A 27783-nucleotide genomic window follows, 5' to 3' on the forward strand; every position below is an offset into this window, starting at 1 on the left:
TGGTGTCACATACGCTATCAATAATACCCACCGTTTTGGTGTCACATACGCGATTAAGAATACCCACCGCTGCAGAGGAATCACCGTGGACTACTCCTCCTTTCATCCCATACTCTTGCGATGGATCCCTCTCACCTGTTTACTGATTTCATTCAAATTCTTCAGCGACCACTGGACCCCGACTTGCCTTCTCTATCCTGGCTCCCATCACTCTGCTTTACAGGCCTGGCCTGCTCGCGGCTCCTCACACCAGCGCTGCATGGCTCCCTCCACGCCTCTGCCCTGTTTCCTCCATCTGACAGGGCTAGTTTCCTCCATCAGACACGGCTAGCTTCCTCCATCTCTATCGGGAAAAAGCCTGCCCAGCGTTCAAGACCCTCCTCAGATGCCGCCTCCACGATTAAGCTTCTTCCTGACCCCTGAGCCTGTAACACGCGCCTGTAACTCTCCACCTCAGCCCACATTCCCACAGCACTTGCGACGTCCGCGGCCCTCAACATGGCGCTTCATTCTATTTTAGGGTATTTCCTGCTTGTTTCCTGCACACACGGTCGCGCGAGGCACAGCCCCGAGTGACCCATGCACGAGTGGCCAGCGCTTCCAGACGCGCCGCCGCAGGCCGGCGAGGGAAGGCTGAGCCGCTTCCTGCCCCCGCGGGGACCGTCGCCAGCCCGCAGCTCTAGCGGGAGGCGGTTCCACAGCGAGCCCGGCAGTCCCGCCACCGTCAGCACCGGCGCCTCGGGCGGGCTTTCCCCACCTCTGGGAGGCACGAATCCTCAGGGGCTCCTCGAGAGGGCGCCACGGAGCAGCTGCGTACGGACACCTTTCGGCCCTCTGCGGCCGCCGTAGCTCCCCGGCAGAAACCCGGAAGTGGAAATCTCAGCCATTCAGCGTTTGGGTGAAGACGAAGGCGGGTTCTGGACAGACGTACGCTGTTAGGGAGTGTTTACTTCGCCTCCACTTCTGTTCCTCCCCGCCGTGGTGCTGCTCTGGGTCACATATTCGTCCTGAGCCGGCTTCAGCCTCTCCGCGCAGAAGTCTCCCGGAACCATGGCCGAGTACTCCCATGTGAAGTCTACCAAGCTTGTGCTTAAGGGAACGAAGGCGAAGAGGTGGGTCCTGCAGCTCCGGCGGGAGCCTCCTCAGTTCTTTTCGGACGCACTCCACCCCCTCGAATCCGGTGGAATCCGTGGCGCGGAGAGCCGGCTTTGTGGCCTCCCAGGCTTCGCCCTGGCCCCTGTCCGGGCTGGACGGAGGCCGGACCGCGGTTCCTGGCGCCTGTGCAGAGAGGGGCAGCCTCCCGCGCGGACGACCCTGGAAACAGGATAGACGGGCGGGTGACCCGTGGCCCCGTACCCACGAGTTTCGGTCCTCTGAGGCATCTCTCCAGGTCTCTGCCTGGTGGGTCTGCGTTAGTGTGATCTCGTAGTTCATGATAATAACTTCCTTTATTAGGGATTATTCTTTTCTCCATTGTCTCTTCCTGGAAAAATTATTGATTAATTTTTTCTAAGCTAATATGTAGAGTGAAACCAGGATGAATCACACAGTGGTTGAGGTGTATATGGGCTTTGATAGGGATATGGGCTGGAACCTGCACTCTGTCATTTACTAATTTTGTAATTTGTGGCAAATTGGTTAATATGTCTGCACTTCCATTTACTCATTAAGAGATCAAATATCTTTGAACCTCCGTTTACACATTTATACTTTCAGGCCATTTTTTATACCTTTAGAAGACTGAGGATTAAATGAGAGAACATATATGCAGTAAATAAATTGAGCCAAATGTGAGGAGGAGGTCGTCGTGGTAATTTATTAGCTCTTTAGGAGAAAAATACCTGTGCATTCATATCCCCGCTTCTTTTATAACTGGCAGATTTGCCTGAGGTTAACTGTACATACAAATATTGAGCATTTCCTCCTGGTCTCCGTGATAAACAAAGCTTTTGATATTGTTAGGCAAGATGGAAAGAAAATATCAAGGAGTGAGCTGAAGCCACTGCCCTTGAGAATCCTCTCGAGGAGTCTGGCCTCATGAAGATGCCAGAATAAACGGCAGGTATATCCTGAATGAATGTGAGATTTTTACCCTGTGAATTTCCTGTGAGGAGTGGTGAGTTATCTTCTGAAAACTTTATGATGAAAATGCAGACAAGAGTGTCTTAAGATTATCGTAATAATCATAATTAATGCTTATATAGCACTTTCAATGCACCAAGAAATTGTTGTAGGCACTTTGCACATTAACTTTTTTCAAATCGCTCTTGGGTTTTTTTTTTATTGCGATGTAATTCATAATTATAAAATTCACCCTTTTTTACAGTCAGTGGTTTTTAGTATATATTCAAGAGGTTCACTACTGTCTAGTTGCTCAGCATTTTCATCATCTCAGAAGAATCTCTTCCTACCCATTAAAGCAGTCACATCCCATCCTCCCCCTCTCCTAGTCCTTGGCAACCACTAGTCTGCTATCTATGTGAAATTGCCTATTCTGAATATTTCCTAAGAAATCATGCAACATGTGGCCTTTTGTATCTGGCTTCTTTCATTTATAACATTCTTGAGGTCCATCATTGTTGTAGCACTTGTTCCTTTTTATGACTGCATAGTATTCCATTGTATGGATGTAGCATTTTGTTCATCCATTCATCAGTTGATGAACATTTAGGTTGTTTCCCCTTTTTGACTATTGTGACTAATGCTAGTGTGAATATTCTTATGTAAGTATTTTTGTGGGTGTATGTTTTCATTTCCCTTGGGTATACATACTTAGGAGTAAAATTGCTGGGTCATATGGTAACTCTTTAACTTTTTGAGGAACCCCAAACTGTTTCCTGTAGATGCTGCACCATTTTACATTTCCACCAGCAATGTGTGAAGATACATATTACCTCTTAATCCTCACAATAGCCTTAAGTGTTAAGTTATTATCCTAATTTTTTAAGTGGGGAAACTGACTCACAGAGAGATTCAGTACCTTTTCCAAAAATCACAGAGCTAAGAAATGACAGAACCAGGATTTAAAATCTGGCAGTGTGGCTCTACAATCTGCTTTGAACTTTAACATGATATGTACAAAGCCTGAAGCAACTTCTCAGTACTGTATTTAAGAGGGCATAGCAATGTAAGTCTTCCTAAATCAATAATTTATAAATGCAACAGCTTAAAAGACTTCCAAGTTTCAATCTTATGATATTTATTTATCACACAAATCGATATACCTAAACTCATCTATATAAATTATGTCCTGTAGTAAGAAGAAAAAGAGGAAAGATAAGAAGAGAAGAAGATGAAGAAACCCAGTTTGATATGTTGGTGAGTGAGATTTCAGTGCTTTATTCTGAAAAAAAGTTAACAGTTCTTGAGATCTCATTGAAAATATTTTCCTAGTTAGAAATTTATGATGTATTCATATTTGTCTTAAAGTGCTTAAATATTACCTACATTTGTAAATTCCATTTATTCTTTAGCACAGTAGATGCTACTGATGCCTTTACTTCATTATCAGAACAGAGCACAGGAGAGAAGAATTACAACTCTCTGACTTAGTAGGCACCATTAGACTGCTTAATAGCCAGAGATTCTGATACATAATTTTAAAGGCTTAATGTAAATGTTATTCAACCAAATATATTTTACAATTTATTTTCTTTGAACATGTATACATTTTAGTTGTAGAAGTCAGTTGTCTCTTAAACGAAGTATCTTCACAGGAAAAATCATTATTTTGTGAACTCTGAAATGAATGAAAATTTTAAATACAATATCAGGGTAGCCTGTAAATGATACTAGAAATAAACTGACCCAAACACACTTAACCAGCCTGTTTTCCGTTTAGCTGTTTCCATACTTTTTTTTTCTGTTTTAAAACTTGGCAAGTTGCATTTTGAATCTTGATAAATTATGGAAGCTTAAAAATATATAAAATATGGAATGGTATAAAACTAATGTTCTGGAAGAATCATTGCTTTTGAAATGGCAAATCAACAATTCTAAAATTAGGGTATATATCTAGGGTAGATATGTAGATGTGGAATTGCTGTGTCAAAGGATAAGTGAATGTTTAACTATATAAGAAACTGCCAAAAATTTTCTAAAGTGGTTGTGCCATTTTACCCTCCCACCAAGAATGAATTAGTTCTCCAGTTACACCCTTGCCAAAAGTTGATGGTGTTGTCAGTCTTTTCTCCCAGTCTGAGTTTTTCCTTTTCAGTTTCTTAATGGTGGTTTTTGGATGGACAGCTTTTTTTTTTTTTTTTTTTTTTTTGAGATGGAGTCTCACTCTGTCGCCCAGGCTGGAGGGCAGTGGCGCAATCTCGGTTCACTGCAAGCTCCACCTCCCAGGTTCATGCCATTCTCCTTCCTCAGCCTCCCAAGTAGCTGGGACTACAGGCACCTGCCACCACGCCCAGCTAATTTTTTGTGTTTTTAGTAGTCACAGGGTTTCACCATGTTAGCCAGGATGGTCAGAAGCTGTTAATTTTTATAAAGCTTAGTTTATTTTTTTCTTTTATGGTTACTACCTTATCTCTTTGATCTAAGAGATCTTTGCTTACCCCAAAGTCAGGAAAATATTCTACGTTGTCTTTTAGAGGCATCATAGTTTTAGTTTTTACATTACATCTGTCTTTAGTCTCAAATTAATTTATGGCATGGTGTGAGTTTGTTTTCAAAATATACTTTTTTTTTTTTTAACATCTTGATAGCCATTTGTGCCAGCACCACTGGTGTTTCCTTTTTCCATTAATCCAGTTTCATATCTTCATAAAAAATCAATTATCTTTCTATATATTGGTCTATTTCTGGACCCTGTTCTATCGATTGTCTGTTTTTCTTTTGGTATATTTCTCTTGATTGCTATAATTTCATGAAGTCTTGAGATCAGGTAGTGTGTGTCCTCCAACTTTGTACTTACTATTAGTTTATTAATTTCTATAGTGAGGCCTGTTGGATTTTCTCGGAGAATTGTATTGAGTCTAGATCATTTGGGGGAGAATCAACATCTTAATATTGGGCCTCAATATTTCATAATTTTCAATGTAGCAGTCTTGCATGCCTGTTTAAAAATTTATTCTTAAGTATTTTATAATTGTACACTACTGTCAGTAGAACTTTTGAATTTGATTTTCCAGTTGTCTGCTGTCAGTATGTAGATATACAATTGATTTTTGTATAGTGACTTTGTAGTCTCATAAGTCTGTTTCACTTATTACTTCTAGTGGTTTGTTTATATAGAATACTAAGAAATTTGCAATTATGTTTCCTGTGACTATCATTTTACTTTCTTTCTGATCCTTACATCTTGTCTTGCTTTTTATTGGTTTATTATACTGCCCAGGACTTCCATAGTGTTGAACATAAGTCACGAGAATGGGCATAATTGCATTGTTTCCAAGCTTAGGCAGAAAGCTTTCAGTAGTCCACCATATGGTATGGTGTCTCTAGGATCTACAGAGAAAACCTTTATCAAAATGAGGACATTCCTTTTAAACTTTGTTTCTTGGGAGTTTTTTATCATAACAATGTTTAATGCTGTCAAATGCCTCTTTCTGTGTCTGCTGAGATGATTATACAACTTTCTTCATTTTGCCAATGAATTACATTGGTTTCATTTTCAACTTTTAAACTAACTTTACATCCCTGAGATAAACCCCACTTGGTTGTGGTGCGTTGCCTTTTGGGATATTGCTAGATTTGATTTCTAGGTTTTTTTTTTTTTTTTTTTTTAAGATTTCTATATTGGTGTTGATGGGAGATATTGAACTTTTGTATCCTTTTCTTGTAATGGCTTTATTTGATTTTGGTGTCAAGGCGATACTGGGTGTCATAAAATTAGATGGGAAGTGCTGTCTCCTTCCCTGTTTTTGGAAATAGCTGTGTAAGATCGGTATGATTTCTTCTTTACATGTTTGATAGGATTTACCAGTGAAGTCATCTGAACCTAGAGGGTTTTGTTTGGTTTGGTTTTAATTTTTTGTGGGAGAATTAAGATATTTTAAGAGATATGTTCAGATTTTTCTGTTGTCAGTTTTGGTAACTTGTGTCTTTTAGGAAAATTTCATTTCATCCAAGTTGTTGGATTTATTGGCATAAAATTGTTCAGAATATTCCTTTAATATCCTTTTAATGTCTGTAGAATCTAATCTGTATTGCAGTCTCTTCATATTGGCAATTTGTGTTTTTTCTATTTTTTCCTGGATCAGTCAGTCTAGCTGGAGGTTTATAAATTCTTTATAAGATCATTTATTTTAGATCATTAATGATCTTTTACTACAGGGGTATTCAATCTTTTAGCTTCCCTGGACCACAATCGAAGGAGAAGAATTGTCTTGGGCCACACATAGAATACACTAACGATAAGCTGATGAGCCAAAAAAAAAAAAAAAATCTCATAATGTTTCAAGAAAGTTTATGAATTTGTGTTGGGCTGCATTCAAAGCTGGCCTGGGCCACATGCAGTCCTCAGGATTTGACAAGCCTGTTTCAGTATTACTTATTTTATCTTTTTTTCATTTTTTATTTCATGTATTTTCAGTCTTTTTTTTCCCCTCCCTTTAACTTATTTTCAGTTTACTTTGCTCTTGTTTTATTGCTTCTGAAGAAGAGAGTTAGATCTCTTCATTCCACTTTAGTTTTAGTTATAGTCAACACATTCTGTTTTCGTTTTCATTCCATTCAAAATATTATCTAGTTTTCCTTGTGATTTTTCTTTTCATGGACACTTGAGTTATTTAAAAGTGTATTGTTTTTAATTTCTACTACATAGAGATATTATAGGTATGTTATGGTTGCTGATTTCTAATTCATTTATAGTATAGTTGGAGAACATACTTTCTTAGTGAATTTCTACGTACACTTGAAAAGAATGTGTATTCTGCAGATGTTGGTTCAGGGTTTTTTTTTTTTTTTTTTTGGAGACGAATTCTCGCTCTGTTGCCCAGCAGGCTGGAGTGCAGTGGCACAATCTCGGCTCACTGCAGCCTCTGCCTCCCAGGTTCAAGTGATTCTCCTGCCTCAGCCTCCGGAGGAGCTGGAATTACAGGCACCTGCCACCATGCCTGGCTAATTTCTTAAATATTTTTAATAGAGATGGGGTTTCACCACGTTGGCCAAGCTGGTCTCAAACTCCTGACCTCAGGCGACCCACCCACCTCGGCCTTCCAAAGTGCTGGGATTACGGGCGTGAGCCATGGCACCCGGCGGTTCAGTGTTTTTTAGATGTCAGTTAGATCAACTGGTGGAGCTTGTGACTATGCACATCTGTGTCCTTACTGATTTTTTATTCATCCTACAATGTAATGAGAGTTATGTTAGAATCTCCAGCTGTAATTCTAGATCTGTCTACTTGAGCAGTTTTTGCTTAAAGTATTTTGAAGCTGTCATGTGTACGCATTTAGGATTGTTAAGTCTTCCTTATAAATTCAGTCTTTCATTTTCATAACATTTTAACCTTTATTTCTGTTAAATATCTTGATGCCTAGTTAAATTATTTGACCACCCTTTTTCTCCTGTCAAGCCGGGCCTTTGTTAGTTCGTGGTTATTTATTAGGTTTTTGCCTGTAGACTTAGACAGTGACTCTTACTCTAGGAAAGGCTCATCCTCATGGGCCTCAGCCACATGTTCTAAGTATACTTGGTGAGTTCTGTCCACTCTGCTGTGTCCCAAATTTGTGTGATCTCTGGCATCTCCAGTCAGCCCTCAGAAGTGCCAGCTACTCTGCAGAGGCCTTGTGGAGCCTGCCTACTGTATGCACTCCCCCCAGCCCTTGGCCCCAGACCTGCAGAGAACTTTTGCATACTATTCCGAGGCCTCACCTGTATGTAGTTCCCTCTTCTCCAGTACCTTATTCTATAAACTCCAAACATGTTAGCACTGCAAGACTCTCAGCTTAGTGACAGTGACATTGCCTCATTTTTGGAGGTCTCTACCTCTCTGCGTGGTCAAGAAACTGCCATTGGGCAGAAAACAGAAGTGTGTGTGAGATTTGCCTCCTGTGTTTTCCTGTTCTCAAATATCACAGTCCTGTTCTGCCTGTGTTCCAGTCCCCGAAAACAGTTTTCTCAAATATTCTATCCAGTTTCAGTTTTCTCGTTGGTCATGGTGGGAGGGCAAGTCCATCTTGGCTGGAAGAGGAAGTCCTTCTGCATCTTTTTCTCTTTGTCCTTCCACCTTCTTTTGCATTGTGGATTTTCTAAACTTGCCGTATAAGTAAGCAAGTGCCTATTTGTGAAGGGAAAGAAAAAAACCTTTTAATTTTTTAAAGCCCCTCTGTTGGTTCCTCACAAGGATCTGAAGGGATTGGTAAATAGGATGAAAGAAACTCTGTCTTTCACATGGAGAGTACCATGTGTGACATTAATAAAAATGAGCCTGTCTGTAAGCAAGGATTTTCACTGAGCTCTGCTAGATTCAGAAGCAATTGAACTTACAACATCGTAGTTTGCAAAACACAAATTTGATTTACCCAGGAACTAAAGCTAAGTCAGCTATGGGTTAATAGAAGGTCTGTGAAGAGTACTTAGACTACAGTAAGATTGGGGAAGAAAATTCCCTTTCCAAATCTAAGATATATCATTCCTTTGTGCCAAGCACATAATGAAGGCAGAGATTTAAGGGGGTCCTTAGCACAGAAGCACTGGGTTAGTCAGAATGTGAGGTGAGCTGTCACACAGCCTTGATGCTAGAATGAGGGTGCCCTGGTAGTATCTTATCAGCCATGACACTGGTGCATCGGGCCAGTTTTTTTTTTTTGTTTTTTTTTTTTTTTGAGACAGGCTGTTGCTTTGTTGCTCAGGCTGGAGTGCAGTGACATGATCATGGCTTGGTGCACCCTCGACCTCGTAGGCTCAAGCAGTCCTCTCACCTTGGACTCCCGAGTAGCTGGGACCACAGCCTTGTACCCCCATACCCAGCTAATTTCTTAATTTTTTTGTAGAGATGGGGGTCTCCTTTTGTTGCCTAGGCTGATTTTGAACTCTTGGGCTTAAATGATTCTCCTGCTTCCACCTCTCAAAGTGCTGGATTACAGGCATGCCAGACATATGGGAACATTCTCAACTATGTGAAAATATGTGAAAAGCTTTGTTATGCATTGTGAGACAACACAGCGGAAATATTTCACCATCTGCCTAAGGTTTAAAAGGAAATAACTTTAAGCATGTGTCTAAATAGCAAGTAATGTTTTTGAGTGGATTCTCTTAAATTCAGCTTGGGCGTCTGCAGCATATACACAGCTTGAGCTGTCACCTGACGTAGAGACAGGCAACTTCAGTGCCCACTGTTCTTAGGATCCACTGCTTTTTCACAGCTAAAACCCCGGAGTGGCACCGTTAAATATTATGTTATGTTACTTTAGTCGCTAAACATATAAGCATACCTTCAAAGGTTGAATGTAGGCCACTTGCAGAAAGTAGACAGAATGCTCACATTTAATTCTTGATGATACTGTGTTTAGCTTTCTTATTCTTTGAAATCCCATTGAGAAAAAATACTGGCATCTGCTCAAAGTAATTTCTTTTTCAGTTGACAATATTATAAGTAATGTTATTGTATCATTTCCCTACTTGGACAGAGTGTGAAAATTTTGAGGAGCTTGTCTGCCAGAAATTTCTTCTTCATTTGCAAAACATTAATGAGATATTATATTTAAATGATTTTATTTAATATTAAGTGTACTTGGTGAACGTGGCATAGAACATACAAAATAAAACTAAGTTAAAATTATTAACTGTTACATTTATAAGAAAGGCTTGCTAATCATCACACTGTTCATAATGATTCTGAATAAAGCATTATTTCTTTTACTGAAAACAATTGTAGCTATAACTCAATCATCTAAATTGTCATTAGTTTTATTGCTTTCTAATCGTCTTTAGCTGAAATTTTAATTTTGATTAATTTTCTTTTTCTCCATTGTTTTTGTGTGTGTGTGTGGAGGTAAAATATACAGAATATAGAATTGGCCAGTTTTTCTTTTTTTTTTCTTTATTATAATTATACTTTAAGTTTTAGGGTACAAGTGCACAATGTGCAGGTTACTTACATATGTATACATGTGCCATGCTGGTGTGCTGCACCCAGTAACTCATCATCTAGCATTAGGTATATCTCCCAATGCTATCCCTCCCCCCTCCACCCACCCCACAACCGTCCCCAGAGTGTGATGTTCCCCTTCCTGTGTCCATGTGTTCTCATTGTTCAGTTCCCACCTATGAGTGAGAATATGCGGTGTTTGGTTTTTTGTTCTTGTGATAGTTTACTAAGAATGATGATTTCCAATTTCATCCATGTCCCTACAAAGGACATGAACTCATCATTTTTTATGGCTGCATAGTATTCCATGGTGTATATGTGCCACATTTTCTTAATCCAGTCTATCATTGTTGGACATTTGGATTGGTTCCAAGTCTTTGCTATTGTGAATAATGCCACAATAAACATACGTGTGCATGTGTCTTTATAGCAGCATGATTTATGGTCCTTTGGGTATATACCCAGTAATGGGATGGCTGGGTCAAATGGTATTTCTAGTTCTAGATCCCTGAGGAATCGCCACACTGACTTCCACAATGGTTGAACTAGTTTACAGTCCCACCAACAGTGTAAAAGTGTTCCTATTTCTCCACATGCTCCCCAGCACCTGCTGTTTCCTGACTTTTTAATGATCGCCATTCTAACTGGTGTGAGATGGTATCTCATTGTGGTTTTGATTTGCATTTCTCTGATGGCCAGTGATGATAAGCATTTTTTCATGTGTTTTTTGGCTGCATAGATGTCTTCTTTTGAGAAGTGTCTGTTCATGTCCTTCGCCCACTTTTTGATGGGGTTGTTTGTTTTTTCTTGTAAATTTGTTTGAGTTCACTGTAGATTCTGGATATTAGCCCTTTGTCAGATGAGTAGGTTGCAAAAATTTTCTCCCGTTTTGTAGGTTGCCTGTTCACTCTGATGATAGTTTCTTTTGCTTTGCAGAATCTCTTTAGTTTCATTAGATCCCATTTGTCAATTTTGGCTTTTTGTTGCCATTGGTTTTGGTGTTTTAGACATGAAGTCCTTGCCCATGCCTATGTCCTGAATGGTAATGCCTAGGTTTTCTTCTAGGGTTTTTATGGTTTTAGGTCTAACATTTAAGTCTTTAATCCATCTTGAATTGATTTTTGTATAAGGTATAAGGAAGGGATCCATTTTCAGCTTTCTACATATGGCTAGCCAGTTTTCCCAGCACCATTTATTAAATAGGGAATCCTTTCCCTATTGCTTGTTTTTCTCAGGTTTGTCAAAGATCAGATAGTTGTAGATACATGGCGTTATTTCTGAAGGCTCTGTTCTGTTCCATTGATCTATATCTCTGTTTTGGTACCAGTACCATGCTGTTTTCATTACTGTAGCCTTGTAGTATAGTTTGAAGTCAGGTAGTGTGATGCCTCCAGCTTTGTTCTTTTGGCTCAGGATTGACTTGGCAATGCGGGATCTTTTTTGGTTCCATATGAACTTTAAAGTAGTTTTTTCCAATTCTGTGAAGAAAGTCATTGGCAGCTTGATGGTGATGGCATTGAATCTGTAAATTACCTTGGGCAGTATGGCCATTTTCACGATATTGATTCTTCCTACCCATGAGCATGGAATGTTCTTCCATTTGTTTATATCCTCTTTTATTTCCTTGAACAGTGGTTTGTAGTTCTCCTTGAAGAAGGACCTCTTCAAGGAGAATGTGCCAGTTTTTCTGTTTTTATGTGTACACTTCAGTGACATTTAAATACATGCACCATTTTACCTTCCCACCAGCATTGCACAGGGTTTCAGTTTCTCCACAACCTGCCCAACATTTGTTTTTCTGGTTTTCTTGGTTTCTGTTTTTTGTTTGTTTTGATAATAGCATTCTAATGGGTGTGATGTGGTATTGCATTATGGTTTTGATTTATATTTCCCTAGTGACTAGTGATGTTGAGCATCTTTTCGAGTGCTTATTGGCCATTTGTATATCATCTTTGGAGCAATGTCCATGTATATCCTTTGCCCAGTTTTGAATTGTGGTATTTGTCTTTTTGGAGTTCTCTATGTAGTCTGGATATTAATTCCTTATATTGTATGTAGTTTACAAATATTTTCTCCATTCTCTGGGTTGCCTTTTACTCTGTTGACAGTGGTTCTTGATGCACAAAAGTTTTTAATTCTGATGAAGTCCAGTTTGTCTGTGTTTTCTTTTGTTGCCTGTGCCTTTGATGTTCTATATAAGAAATCATTGCCAAATTCATTGTCGTGAAGCTTTTCCAATTTCTTCTAAAAGTTTTGTAACTTTATCTCTTACATTTAGGTCTGTGGTCTATTTTAAGTTACTTTTTGTGTTTGGTGTTAGATAAGGGTCCAACTTCATTTTAGCTGAAATTTTATGTATTTTAAAATTGATTATGAAAAGCATGAAATGTTTAGTTGAATAGAAAATTTTGTGCAGTGGAATTAACTGAATCTTTAAAACCTTTTCGTTATGGAAATATCCAAACTAATCCATACATAGAAGAATATAATGAGTCCCCCATGTGCCCAGGCCCCAGCATTAATTATCAATATTTTGCCAATCTCCTTTCATTTACATGCACCCCCCACACACGTTTTTTACAAGAAAATTTTAAGTAAAATCACAGATATTACATCATTTTACCCGTAAGTACATAAATGTACATTTCTTAATGTGGTATGTCTTTCTCTCATCACCTGTTTTGTTGTTTACTTTTATACATTATACTATGTCATTATCAGACCTTGTAAAATTAACAAGAATTCCTTAATATGTCATATCCAGTTAATGATTGACTCATTTCTACTCTAGTTAAAGTACAATTTAGGAGAAGGTTTGAGGATATTTTTTAACATTAAGATGTAAACTTTTATAACAGCTGCTAAAATAATTGTTGCTAGAGTCTAACATTTCTATTGGCAAATTGGAAATTAGTATACATAGACATAGATTCTGCTCATTTTGCTTTCAATCTAAAATCGTTGTTAAGATTACTGGCCGGGTGCAGTGGCTCACACCTGTAATCCCAGCACTTTGGGAGGCAGAGGCAGGTGGATCACGAGGTCAGGAGTTCAAGACCAGCCTGGCCAATGTGGTGAAACCCCATCTCTACTAAAAATACAAAAAAAAATATTTAGGCATGGTGGCAGGCTCTTGTAACTGCAGCTACTTGGGAAGATGAGGCAGAGAATTCTTTGAACCCAGGAGGTGGAGGTTGCAGTGAGCCAAGACTGCCTCACTGCACTCCAGTCTGGGTGACAGAGCAAGACTCCATCTCAAAAAAAAAAAAAAAAGATTACTATGCTAGAAAGTCTTCCTGTAGAGGCATTTTTAAGAAGCATTATGATAGGCATTGCCTCGGGAAAGCAGGCATGAATAGATGGCTGGGGTCTATCATGAGAGAGACCGTTCTCCATATATCACTTTGTACCCTCACATGTTGCCTTTTGTTTTGTTTTGGTCTTTTTTTGAGACAGGATCTTGTTCTGTCACTCAGGCTAGAGTGCAGTGGCGTGATCATAGCTCACTATAACCTTGAACTCCTGGGCTCAAGTGATCCTCTTTCACAGCTCCCCAAGTAGCTGGGATTACAGGCATGCACCCCCATGCCTGGCTGTATGTTGCTATTGTGTATTTTAAAAACCTAATCCTGACTGTGCTGGTAGTCACATGAATCTGTGCACATACATGCAAACAAGTACATGTAAAACTGGTGAAATCTGAATAAGCTTCATGGATTATATCAATGTCAGTTTCCTGATTCTAACAATGTATGATACTTATGCAGGATGTCATCATTGAGACAAAGTGAGTGAAGGATATGTGAGATCTTTGTAGTATTTCTTATGACTGCAAAATAAAAAGTTTTAAAAACTAAGTTATAATAACAAAGAACTCTGTGTCAAAACTAAAATGTAAAGTTGAAATATCAATTTTATTTTTTAGGAATCTGGTGGACGGTAACAAACTTTGGTGGAATTTCAGGAACCATAGCCATTGAAATGGATGAGGGAACCTATATACATGCACTCGACAATGGTCTTTTTACCCTGGGAGCTCCACACAAAGAAGGTTTGTGTCTGGAAGGGAAGATCCTGCCACAAGTGTAGATTTTAGGACATTCATTCACTCAGGCCAAACTCTAACTAGTCTCAAACATTTTCCAAAGAAATGGAACCATTGCATTTGACTCTTCCAATTTTTAATTCCTTAATATTTACCAGCCATTGGGAAGTCCCTCTTTCTAATATAAGCATTTGAAAACATTCCATATAGTTCCATAAGAGTATCTTTGGAAATCAAAACAATATGAATAATTAAAATAGTAAGTGGAAAGAAAAAAGAAAACCTACTTGAGTCAAACATATTTGAATTTCTTTTTTATTCAGACCTATTACCAAAACTAACCTGGGTGCATTTAACAATTTGAAGTTTCCTCATTTTCTTTAGCCCATCAGAGGAAGCACTAATGAGATATGAAGTAATTAGAAGGTAAAAAGCAGTATCATTTGGTCAGCAAGGCCATCCATTGAATAAATGAAAGCGTTTAGCTTTTTTAAATAAGTGCTTATTTATGACTGTATTTTAAAACATAAAGATAAGCTATCTTGAAAGTTATTAAATAAGCATTATATCACCCTGTCTTACTCAGTGTATAAAATTAGCACTGTAGTTACAAGAAGGTAAAATAGATCTTGATTCCAAAGATACAGTATTACAGTGACATCAGTATATCTGAATATTCTTACATTTAATTGCGGAAGAAAATAGCCACATTTTTTAAAGCAAAATAATGTCTTTATATTTATAGCAAATGTCAAATTTATTTTCAAACGTTTTTTCTCCAATAGTTGATGAGGGCCCTAGTCCTCCAGAGCAGTTTATGGCTGTCAAATTATCTGATTCCAGGTGAGCTTATGTTGTAATATAATTAGTAACCAGTTATTTTAAAAATTTAATTGTATTCATTAAAAATTTTAGTATCTGTCTTAAGCCCACAGTAATTTTGATATAAAAAACGAAATAGCTTTTTTGAAAAGTAGATTTTGTGATCTACTTTTAGTGGATTTCCTATCAATATATAATGCTAGGCTGGAAAAAAGATATGTAAGTTAAAAAATGAAGATTAATAATTTCACACACCAAGTAAGATAGATTAAAAAATAAATCAAATAGTGCAAAACCTGGTTCACTGTTGCTATGATATTTAAACTCACTGTTTGGAAGTCTAAAGACAAACAGGAAGACTAAAAAAAGGAATATTGTTGAAACCAGCAGAGAATGTTACAGCATCATAACGACCAAAAGAATATTTTTACTCACTATTTTTTCAGTCATTTTATAAAGTAGCCTTTTTTATTCTCACCTTGTGCAGAAGTATAGAATGATTCTTTGGGTAAAAGATACTGAAAGTGAATTTACATATTTTAGTAATTGGTTACATCGACATGATAATGATTTCTGTTATATAATCATTAACGTATAAAGGAGTAAAAGTCAATTCTGGCATCCAAGGAGATTCTTGGTAAGGTAAAAGAAATCATAATTTTAAAAAATCACATTAAGATGATTATTTCTGTACTTTCTTTGGAAGTCAGATAAGTAGGGTGAAAGACAAAGAATAAAAGCAGAGGAAGAAAAAATTCAATAGTTTTAAACTGCTTTACAATTATAAACAAAAAAGGAATATAAAGAAAATTAACTGACAAATGAGGAAAATATTTACAACAATCTTAATAGGCAGTGAGTTCTTACTCTTCATATGTATCTTGTATAAAATTCATAGCACTGAAGACCCCAGTAGAAAAATTGCGAACAATCAGATCTGAATAGAAAAGTGGACAAGGCACATTACCAGATAATCTAAAAACTAAAAAGGAAAGGAAAAGAAAAACAATTGTTATTCTAGTTAACTACTAAAATGCAAATTAATAGGATACTGTTTTTTCCATATCACGTTTTCAAGTATTTTTTTAGAGTCATAATGTTTAAAAAAAAATCCATGATACAAAACATGCTCTGTTAATTTGAGGTAAGAATGTAAATGGAAGCAGCATTTTCTGGAAAACAGTTTAATGACATAAAGTTTTAGTAATTATTGAAGTTCATAACTAAAGAGGTATAATTGAAGAATGACGAATTTTGAAAATATTTATTATGTAATATATAAGGTACAATGTTTATATTAAAAAAGCAAAATATGAAACTAAATTTAAAACTGCACTGTCCAATATAGCAACAACTAGTCACATGTAGCTTTTTTTTTTTTTTTTTTGAAGGCACAGAGTCTCACTCTGTCACCCAGGCTGGAGGGCAGTGGTGTGAACATAGTTCACTATAACCTCAAATTTCTGGGCTCAAGCACTCCTCCTGCATCAGCCTCCCAAGTAGCTGGTATTACATGTGCACACCACCATGCCCAGCTAACTTTTAAAATTTTTTGTAGAAATGGGGTCTCACTATGATGTCCAGGCTGATCTTGAACTTCTTGCCTCAAGCAATTCTCCCATTGCCTTCCCAAAGCACAGAGATTACAGGTGTGAGTCACCACTCAGCCACATGCATCTTCTGAACACTTGGAATATGTCCAGTCTGAAATTTTAGATATGTACACACCCCCACACATACACATGTCCTGTTTTGATGTCCTATAATTAATTTTCTGTCAGTTTTTAAATTTTATCTATCTTATTAATGTATAGAATTGCCCTGAAATCTGGCTATGGAAAATATCTTGGTATAAATTCAGATGAGCTTCTTGTTGGGCATTCAGATGCAGTTGAACCAAGAGAACAATAGGAACCAGCCTTTAAAAATATAAGTGCTGTTATTGTTTATAAAAACTTCCTGTCAGTTTAACAGAAAGTCTGTAACAGTCAATCATAATATATTTAAAAAGAAAAAGTAGGATGCAATAGTATAATACATTAAATAGGAATAAATCAGTAAGAACATAGAGCCTTAAAGAGATCTCAAAATATAGTGCAACAAAAATAGCTTTAGTACTTTTGCCCACAATTATTTCTGTGTACCATTAGTGCCTAGATATGGATCTCATTTCCACCGAAGAACCAGTCAATTTTAGGTCACAGAGTAGGAAAACAGAATAGTTCCTAAGTATGTTCCTTGTAGCAGAAATCATGGATGCTTTCAGAAACATTACAGACTGTAAGAGAACAGTGGAGCTAGCTAAGAACAAGTTGTGACAATTTGTGTATAAAATATAAATAATAATAGTTCATTGAAGTAAATTATCTCTAAAAGACTTTCAGTTCATAAGCTTAAATTAGTGTATGAAAAGATAGTTTTAATATAAGAAAGAAAGATAATATACTAATTCTTAATTTTAGTAAGTAGACAGTTGTAGTATATGGATGTTTTGTTAAATCTTTGTTGATACAGAATACATGATTTCCTTTTTCTGTGAGAGAAGTAAAGATTGAACAAAAAATATGTGAGTGCTAAACTGTCTTTAAAAAGTAGATAACTATATCAAAAACAGTAAGGACCAGTGGGTACCACGCAGAACAAGCAAATAGAAGATAAGCTCAGCCTTTGAGTAGCAGCTTTGGTAGTATACAATAATGAACTGAAAATAGGAACTCAGCAGTGTTTTCTAAGTTGACAGATTAAACAAACATCCCACCAGAAAGAGGTAATCACTTAGACTAATTTCTTCATCCCCTAGGATAATATCTTAAGTCAGTGACTTGAAAACTATTTTGACCCAATCCATTGAGAAATGCATTTTTACATTGCAGCCCAGCACACACATATGCATAACTGAAGCAAGAGTTGTACTTAACAATACTTACTTATCCAGGTGTTATGCACCTTGATATTTCTTATTCTCTTTTACCCCTTCCTCTGTGTGTCTGTGTGTATTCCTTTTCCCCCCAGCCCACCCAATACCGTTTAGGAAACACTACATTGATTTCATTACCTGTTAATGTGTTGCAACCCCTTTGAGATGATCCTACTAGTTGTGATGAGATGTTTCTAATAAAAGTTACACCAGTAGAAAATGCCAATATTTCATAAGGCCAGGATAATGACTTAGATAGTACTAATAATACAACACTTTAGGAAAGTTCTTTTCATTTTATTTTTAGGAAGGACGCTAAGTTTCAAAAATTTAAATTTAAATGAAAGAGGGTCTTAAAACTCTATTTCAAAAAGGACTCAGCTGAATAATCTGTGGCACAGGTTTAAATCGCCTTGGACCACACCGCCATGTTCCAGGGCTCACCAGGAGCCATCCAGATGAGAGACCACCCAGCCCTTGGGACTTGACTAAGAAATTAAATCCATGTTATCAGCACATTTTTAACTGGATGTGATATAAGGTTAACATATTTTGTAATCATTGTATTTATAAATATTTTGTCTAAATGTTATGGTATTCCAAGTTTTCCAAAAGAATCAACCAAATACAAGTTATAAATAAACATTATATTTGTTACGGGAGTTAAGCTAACCAAATTTGTAACCCAGATTTAGATACACAAGAAAATCTGTTTTTAAAGTTTTGTTTAATAGAAAGCAGTGTAATACATCAAACATTAAACAACTAAAAATGTATATGAATATTTATTTTCACACACAAAAGTCCCTCAGACATTGATTCTTAAATTCAAAACACCAAAGGTATTGTATGTACCTTTTCATGTTTTCTAATTGTGAAGAAAATAAATTTTATTTAAAATGTTAATATTTGAATAAAGTGTGCATTCATAATTATGTTCCTGTTTTTAAAGTTAATTTTCCAAACAGAACTAAATCAGTTTCATCTTCAGTAGATCTTTCAGAAAGGAAGCAATCCTACCTCATCTAATTAGAATTTAGTCCTACTAGGAAGATACATTACAAATGTTTATTGTGGTAATCTTTGAATAGTAAAATGAAAGGTGATTTTGGTTTCCTTTTCTATATGTTCTTGTATTATATTTTTCAGGTTTTTCTCTAAGTTCTTTTCTGTGATTTTTAAATCAGGGAGGAAAAATTAATTCAGTCTAAACACTTAATGTTTCTTCCACAAGAAGTATCCTCATGGCTATTTTGTTATTTTGTTTCACTTAGGGGAAAATGGCTTTGTTGGCCTCAAATAGCTGCTTTATTAGATGCAATGAAGCAGGGGACATAGAAGCAAAAAGTAAAACAGCAGAAGAAGAAATGATCAAGGTAATGATGACATTTTATACAGATGACTGCATTCACACATGCGATGTGACTGTATCTCTTTAAAATGTTAAGTCATCATTTACTGTCACTTTAAAGATTTAGTTAATAGCTTTTTATAATGTGGTGTTTCAAATAGACTCATTTTAAATTATAAATCCCATAGTTGATGGCTTGTTTATACAATATGTTAGACAAATCAGTGCATCTAGGAACTACCTTGCCATTATCTCCATGGATTAGTATATTTTTCTGGTAGTTCCACATGCTCCTTTTAGGCTTTCATTTTCTTGTTTTCTTGCTTGTATTTTAAAATCTGATTTTTTAGATAGATAACATGTACACGTGGTCCAACATTTTTAAATAAAAGCATATAAAGATTAAGATACATGCCTGCCATGCATCTTACTCACCTGTGTCCCAGCTCCTGTTCCTCGTTCCCTTTGTTTTGTTTTTTTATAGCCTCCTAAAGTTTCTTTATAAACATATGAATATATTTATAATTTTCAACTGTTTTACTCTAAAGACAACCTCCTCTATAGTCTTCTCGACTTTGATTTTTTTTTCCTTAAAATTGTATCTTGGAGAGTTTTCTACTATTAGTTTGAATGTAGAAAGTTTTCTCTTTGTCTTGCTTTTCCTCTCTTTCTCTCTCTCTCTTTTTTAACAGCCACACAAAATTCCATTTTAGGGATGTACCTTAATTTATTTAGTCTTTTGTAGATGGAAATTTAGGCTGTTTCCAGTCTTTTGCTCTTATAAACAGTGCTGCAGTACATAACATTGAATATGCATCAATTTGTAGATGTGCGGGTGGACCTGAAGATAAATTTCCAGAAGCAGAATTACCAGGTCAGGGTATACGTGTTTGTATTTATGTAATGCTTGAGCTTCTGTGATGATAATCACTCTATGAAATGTAAAAAATCATAGCAGAACTTCTGAGGCCTTAGCCCTTACATTTTAAAAATATTTTTATTAATAGTACCTGTCTTCTTTGCATTAGGAGAAACATGAATCACATAAAACATGGTTTTTATTTTATTTTTAAAATTCATGTGCATCACTAAGCTGGAAATAAAAGTTCCTTATTCCAGGCTAAATTCCCTCATCCATAGTCAGATGTGTTATCCATTGCACCAGTGGCCTGTGCCCTCCCTAATCCTACTCTTTGTTTTACATCATTGTAAAAGTTACACAGACATCTTCATATCAAGGTGAAATTCCAAATAATACTGTTAATATAACCTAGATAAATCAGGTAGTTAACTGGAACTTGATGAAAACATTTAAGGATTAATTTTTTAGACTCACAAAAGCCACTGATCTTTAATGATATACATATACCAGGATGTGTCTAAGGAACAACTCCCCCCTTCTTGACACATGGTTTTTCTGTGTCTTGGCATTCCATCGCAGTACTGAGCAAAGGCACTGATCTTTAATGATAAACATATACCAGGATGTGTCTAAAGAATAACTCCCCCCTTCTTGACACATGGCTTTTCTGTGTCTTGGCATTCCATCCCAGTACTGACCATCCAGAACCTTACTTTGTTTGCCTCTGTTGGGAATCACAGGTTGCATCCAGTCTGACCCAGATTTGCTCTGTAAGGCATTGTGGGGGCCAGAGTGGAAGGCTCTAAGAGAGGGGGCAAATGCCTTTTCTAAAATGCCCTTCATTCTTATAATTAGAGCATAAAAATTTATGTTACATTTTTCTCTACTACCAATGTAATTTAAAAGCATCTATCAATTCTCTGTATGTGCTTCATGTTAGATTTCCGGTCATATGTTTGATTTTCTTTTTAGAATAGTCTTGATTTCAGATACTTTCAAATCTAAATCTAAAACAATTTCAATCTAAAATGTAGGTATTTTCTTACAGTTAGAGAAGTGAAATGTTATATTTTTTCGTTGCATGCATCCGGCACATGCGTTGTAGTCTTGAATTTCCATAATGCTCCTGTGAGGTGGATTTGAACTCAGCCTTACAGACAGGAAGACAGCCTCTGACCCTCCTTACATCCTCGTGGTTTTTGTCAGTCAGTTCATGGAAATCACAGTGATTTCAAGGTGTGGTAAGACAGGATGTGCAGCCAGGCCCAGCTGACTCCAGAGGCCACTCTCAGTATTTCATAGCACATTGCTTCTCAGGAAACAGGTCATTGGGGAAATGCAGATGGGTTTGTGACTTACATTTAATTTTATTTATTTATATTTTATTGTATCATGTTTAAATTATTTTTCATCTGGATATCATCACAAAAGTGTTACTGAAGGCAACAATTGCAAATATATGTGCAGTGCTTTGCACTTATACAAAGATACAAAGATACTTATACAAAGATTGCATTTTTCATGATTTAAAGCAATTTTCAGATGAAATACAAAGTTTTCTGGGTCTTTTTGGTTAGTCAAGTACTTGGAAGCTCTGAACAGTGATTATTTAGGACTCTTTTTGTACCATTTAATTGCAGGCTGTCCTAATCTCTGTCAGCCCTTCACCTTTATGAGCTTGCCTTGTCTACCAGAACACAGACCCCTCTTACTAAAGGTAGCATTGTGCTACAGGCCCTAGCAGGGAATGTTTTCAGGTCTGGGACCCCTCCAATCAAAACTGTCACAAAGATGTCATTGGCACAAACACGTTATTTGTCATCACTTTCTAAGCAGCCCTGGAACTGGACTCTGGCCACAGAGATCCCTTAGGAGACTTGAGTCCTTACCATTGCCAATTGCCTGTTCTGTGGGCGATCCTAATTGTTGAATGCAGATTAATTAACTTATGACATGTGATAGTAAACATCTATCCAAACTTAGGAGGATATAAGAAGCTAGTAAAAGAGGTGGGTCACAATTAATTAAAAACAAGTTGTGTAATGTTAAAAGATTTAATACTTTGGTAATAGTCTGTGCAATGTAAAATAGCTATTAAGCTTTTAATCTGATCAAATGAACACTTGTCTACTAGGGATAATTTGATCCCAGTGTATTCACTTGGCGGACAAAATTAAATTAATGATTTCTTTATTGCCTAGCAGGATCTGATGTGTAAAGTGTTTCTGAAATAATTTTGTCTGTAGTGTTTCTGACACAAGGGCTGTGGAGAAAGCATGTGATAGCACTTACTCATATAGATTATATATATGAAGTAAAAACACATAGCCAGAACCTGTCTTTTTCTGAATATTGTTGCTCAGTTAATTTTTTCTTCTGCATAAGAAATCATCTCGAATGTTCTTATGTGATGCGTAAAGTGGGGAAGGTGGAAGATAAACATATAACCCATTGGATTCTCTTTTCCAATATCTAGATTAGATCCTGTGCTGAAAGAGGAACCAAGAAAAAAGATGACATTCCAGAAGAAGACTAAGGAAATGTAAAACAATGTGAAATCAATTATGTGTATGTATGATTTTCCTTTTAGACCTACAGATTTGACAGTGAAGTGCTTCTCAAAGTGCTTTCAAAATAAATTACCTAATTAGCTGGGGATGGTGATGCATGCCTGTAGGCCCAGCTACACGGAAGGCTGAGACAGGAGGATTGAGCCCAGGAGTTCAAGGCTGCGGTGAGCTCGGATCACCACTGCATTCCAGCCTGGGTGACAGAGTAAGACCCTGTCTGAAAAAATGAAAACTGATGGACAAGAAGAGGCAACACAATGTAGCCTCTAGGACAGAGCACTGAGCTCAATGCTTTTCTCTTCTTGAGGGTTCAGTTTTCCTAATCATCCTACCAGCTCCCAAAGGTAGTCACTCTGGTTAGTCAATCTCTCTATTCATTCATAGAATGGGCCTGATGCCAGTCAAAGGCTGTGCTATGGCCAGGACACAGGGGACTCCAGCCAGCATGACTTAATAGAAGTGGGGCCTTCTGCTACCCAGTCAATGAGTGGCCCTCCTCTTGAGAGGTTATGAAGGTCATCTTTGTTGTTCAAAATCTCCAGCTTATTTAAAAAAATACAATTAGACTTTTTTTTTTTTCTCCCCCGAGACAGAGTCTCACTCTGTCCCCCAGACTGGAGTGCAGTGCCATGATCTCGGCTCATCGCATCCTCCTCCTCCCAGGTTCATGTGATTCTCCTGCCTCAGCCTCCCGAGTAGCTGGGACTACAGGCACGCACCACTACACTCGGCTAATTTTTGTATTTTTAGTAGAGATGGGGTTTCACCATGTTGGCCAGGCTGTTCTTGAACTCCTGACCTCGAGTGATCCACCTGCCTTGGCCTCCCAAAGTGCTGGGATTGCTGGCATGAGCCACTGTGCCTGGCCTACAATTAGATCTTTTTAATAAGTGAAAAAGAAATTAACAGTATTTACAAATTTAATAGTAAATATGTATAATCAGTTTGAGGTATTTTTCAATGAAGACATTTTCTTTGCAGAAAGAAATTTCAGAGCTTCCAAGACCACAAATTTAAAATAAGTAAAGAAGAGAGTAAAATTCTTAAAAAAGGCTCAGAAAGATGGATTTTTCATGAGACGCTTCTGGACAGGTAGCTATTTATTTACTTATTTTCACTATTTTCAGTAGCCCATAGAAATGGCATGTAGAAAACCTATATTCTCTTAAATTACTGTAGTTTTCACATTTTTGTGTTTATTTCTAATTTATGAGTGTGGCAATATTACCTAGAGAGGACATCATGAGTTTGGGAAAAGACTGTCAAGAAAGAATATCTAAAAATTATAACCGATTCTAAGTATATATTTTAAGAAATTCAGGTTTGACTGTATCTACTTCATAAATTTATCATCATCTTTTTATAACTATTAGAACCAGAGTTAGAAAGAAGCAGTTTGACTAATATAAAAATTATGTGGATTCTGTTAGAGTAGTTCAGGTTCCTTAAAATAAGCATAGATCAACTAAAAAACTAAGTATAAAAGCTGAACAAGTGAAATTGAAACAGTTTTATTGTAAGATTTGGAAGAGTGCAGGATGTTTATCATAGCACATTATTAATATTTATTACTCTTCCTATGTAGATAAGTAGTGTCCTAGATTTACAACATAGAAAAACAGGTAGAGACATTTAGCTGTGAGTGTACAAGTATAAATCAATTAAGTGCCAGATTTTGATAATCACCAGCCGCTCATTCAAGTCCTATGTTGCAAAGTTACTCTTACACTTTTTTTACATTACTTGATAAAGGCAATGTTTAATTACATATTTTCTATTAACTAGCTGGTAGAGTTCATACCTAAAGTCAGTAAATAATGTTAAGAGTTTTTTCCAGCTGAGCAAGTGAGTATGTATCTAGTTGTAAGAAATCAAGAAGAGGATATAAAATATAATCAGGATGTGGACTCTAAAACGGAATAACCTCTATGTCCTGTAACTTTTATCACTCGTAATAATACAGCATTCTCACCCTATTAAATGGAAATTTAAAGCATCTTTAAATTCTATAATAATTAAAATTGCTATTTGGATTGAAAAAGCCCTTAGGTGACATTTATTGAATATTAGGAAATAACTTTTATAAGATTAGAATCCATTTTTTATAGAAACCAACTTTGAAAGTATACATATTTTAATATAAGTGTTGTGGTAATACAGTAACCAAAATTGAACACACAGTTTTAAAGCTTTTTATATTTAGTAGCAGTTGAATATATGTGGCATGTTTTACATAGATTAATTTTACTATTTTTCTTTGTTTAAAAAAGAGAACCAAATTGAAAGCCGACAGATACTGCAAATGACTGAGATTTTTGTTTCTGCCCTATCTTTTTGTATTTTTTTCTGAATAAAATATTCAGAGGAAATGCTTTTACAGAGTTCTTGAGTTGTTGTGAAATTATTATTTAGCTAGTACCTAGTTTAACCAGGATTAAACAAGTTTAATCAGGATTCTTCATGGATGTACTTTTTAGCTAACTACAGTTTTTCACATGGAAATGAAACTTACAGTACACACTTAACATACCACATAATTTTTTTCTGGATTTCCTGTCCTGAAGCATGAAGTGTAGTAGAAACCAATTCTTCCTGCGCTACTTGTGGAATCTTTCTTACTGGATCATAATCTTACTTACTTTATACAATAGATGCTTAATCAGTGCCTTTAATAGGAAGTTAGAAACTCCCAATCCAATCAACAAGGCTTTGATTCTACCTCCTAAGTAGTATCCAGATCACAGACAATCCAAATATCAGAACTAGGGGGCCGGGCAGAAAGGACAAATCATCTATTAGGGAGTGGGACAGAAAGTAGAAACATTACAAAGGAGCAAGTAGTCTCAGAACAGAGGGGAGAGTAGTACTGGGAAAACTCCCTACTGAGGAAAGGTTTGCCACAGTGGATATGTATGTGATGCTTTTGTCCTCTTGGGCTGGAATGGAAGCTGATAAAGAAGTTCAGACGCTACGTGTTGCTTAGGTCTGCTTTGTTGAAGCCTATCTCTTTCAGAGTTCCTAAACACAATATTCCCGTGGCATCTAATCCCAGTGAGTGCTCCAAATCCAGGCTGTGTATCAGATGCCACGGGAAATTCTGCCTCAGGACTGAGGTTGGTTCAAGTGATACAAACCACAGAATGAGGAACACGCCTTCAGGAGACTGAATCCTGCTTCCCAACCCTAGCTTGGTATCTGAGACCATCTGCCTGCTGACTGGCTTTCCTGGCACAAACATTCTGCATGTAGGCACAGTGTGTTCCTGGACTCCATGTCAACCCGTTCACCCTCATGTTCCCTTGGTTCCTCTCCCCAGTCCAGCGAGCAGAACTGATTACAGATCTTGACAACAGAAGATACAGATTTAAAATAACTTGCCTGTTCCCGTGGACTTTATCCACTAGTGGAGGAGGACAAGTGGACAAGGGGAGAGGGTAGGTGGGGGCTCCTTCCCTATTCCTCCCATTCCACTTTATACAAACCCCAGCTAGACCACTGGGAGAGCAACGGAGGTTAAGAATGACTGCATCTAAATATTGTCATCTGGTCCACTCTTCTTCCATCTTGTACACAAGAATATCATGAGTTTTGGTTAAAGCACTACTGAAACCAAGATAAACTCTGGCTTAGCATGCCCCTGACGGATCAGTCTAGTAATCATATCAAAACCAAGACTACCTAAAAGCACTAACCAAAGGAAAGCTCCCTCACCCCAACCTATGACTGCTCACATTTTTCAGATTGAATCATTTCAATTGTATTTTAAGGTTCATTGACTCTTTACCACCTCCAAGCTGCTCCTGAACACAACTGATTGTTATTTTTTAATTTTGAAAACTTTCTCACTTCTAGAATTTCCACTTGAGCCTTTGTTATTATTGTAGTTTCTTCTTCTCTGCTGTGATTTCCTATCCATTTATTTTATGGGTTTTTGGGGTTTTGATTTTAGTAAGAATTACAATAACTACTTTAAAAATCCACACTAATTCCAACATCTGGGTCATCTCGAGGTCAGTCTCTATTGATTGCCTTTTTCTTTGAATATGTTTCTTTATATGTTTGATATAATGGGATTGAATTCTGAATATTGTAAAACTAGATTCTGTTTTGTTCCTCTGAAAATTTTGATAATTTTATGTTGTATTTGTTGTATTTTGCTTGATTGTTTCTTTCTATTGTATACTTTACAATATATTTTCTTCCAATGGTTTTAACATTTCTATTTCTCAAAATATTTATGTTTATGTTAAAAATTATACAAAGTAACTTGGTGCAGTGGCTCCCATCTGTAATCCCAGAACGTTTTAGAGGCCAAGGCAGGAGGGTCACTCGAGCCCAGGAGTTGGAAACCAGCCTAGACAACAGGACAAGACCCTGTCTCCACAAAAAATTATTAGGATGGTGCAAAAAGTAATTGCGGGTTTTGCCATTACTTTCAATGGCAAAACCCGCAATTACTCTTGCACCAACCTGATAAAAAAACAAGCTGGGTATGGTGGTGGCATGTGCCTGTGGTCTCAGCTATTTGGGAAGTGAAGGCAGAGGTGGGAGGATTGCTGGAGCCCAGGAGTTCCAGACCACCCTGAGAACCTGTCTCTATGAGAAAAATAAATAAATAAATAAATAGCTGGGCCCACGTACCTGTGGTACTAGCAACTTGGGAGGCAAAGGCAGAGGTGCCAGAATCACTTGAGCCCAGAAGCTCAAGGCTGCAGGGCACTGTGATTGTGCCACTGCACTCCAGCCTGAGTGATGGAGCATGACCCTGACTCCAAATAATAATAATAATTACAAAAAGGAAAGACCTAGAACACCAGGTTAGGGTTAAGTATTCTAAAATTCAGCTGACTTACTCTGTTCACTATAAAGCAGGTTGCCACAGAAAATATAGCATGCCCAGTTAATTTGAAATTTCAGATAAACAAATACTTTTTTCAGTGTAAGTATATCCCATGCAGTATTTGGGACATGCGTATACTAAAATATTATTCCTTGTTTATCTGAAATTGAAATTTAACTGGGTATTACATAATTATAGCAGCCTGACCATAAACGATATGAGCTGAGCAAAATTCTACTTTAAACTTCAAGATTTATAATAATGCATTATTAATCAAGAACTATTATTTACTGAAAACTGTGTAGATCCCCGTATTTATCTTTTTAAATGTGGAACTAGG

General features: G+C 37.0%; 1 pseudogene; it reads left to right on the forward strand.

The window, feature by feature from the left end:
• Positions 1 to 860: 860 nt before the first annotated feature.
• Positions 861 to 25699, forward strand: LOC129395078 (protein FRG1B-like; annotated as a pseudogene).
• The last annotated feature ends 2084 nt before the right edge of the window (positions 25700 to 27783 follow it).

Source organism: Pan paniscus, chromosome 14 (genome assembly GCF_029289425.2).
Source record: "Pan paniscus chromosome 14, NHGRI_mPanPan1-v2.0_pri, whole genome shotgun sequence".
Taxonomy (NCBI): domain Eukaryota; kingdom Metazoa; phylum Chordata; class Mammalia; order Primates; family Hominidae; genus Pan; species Pan paniscus.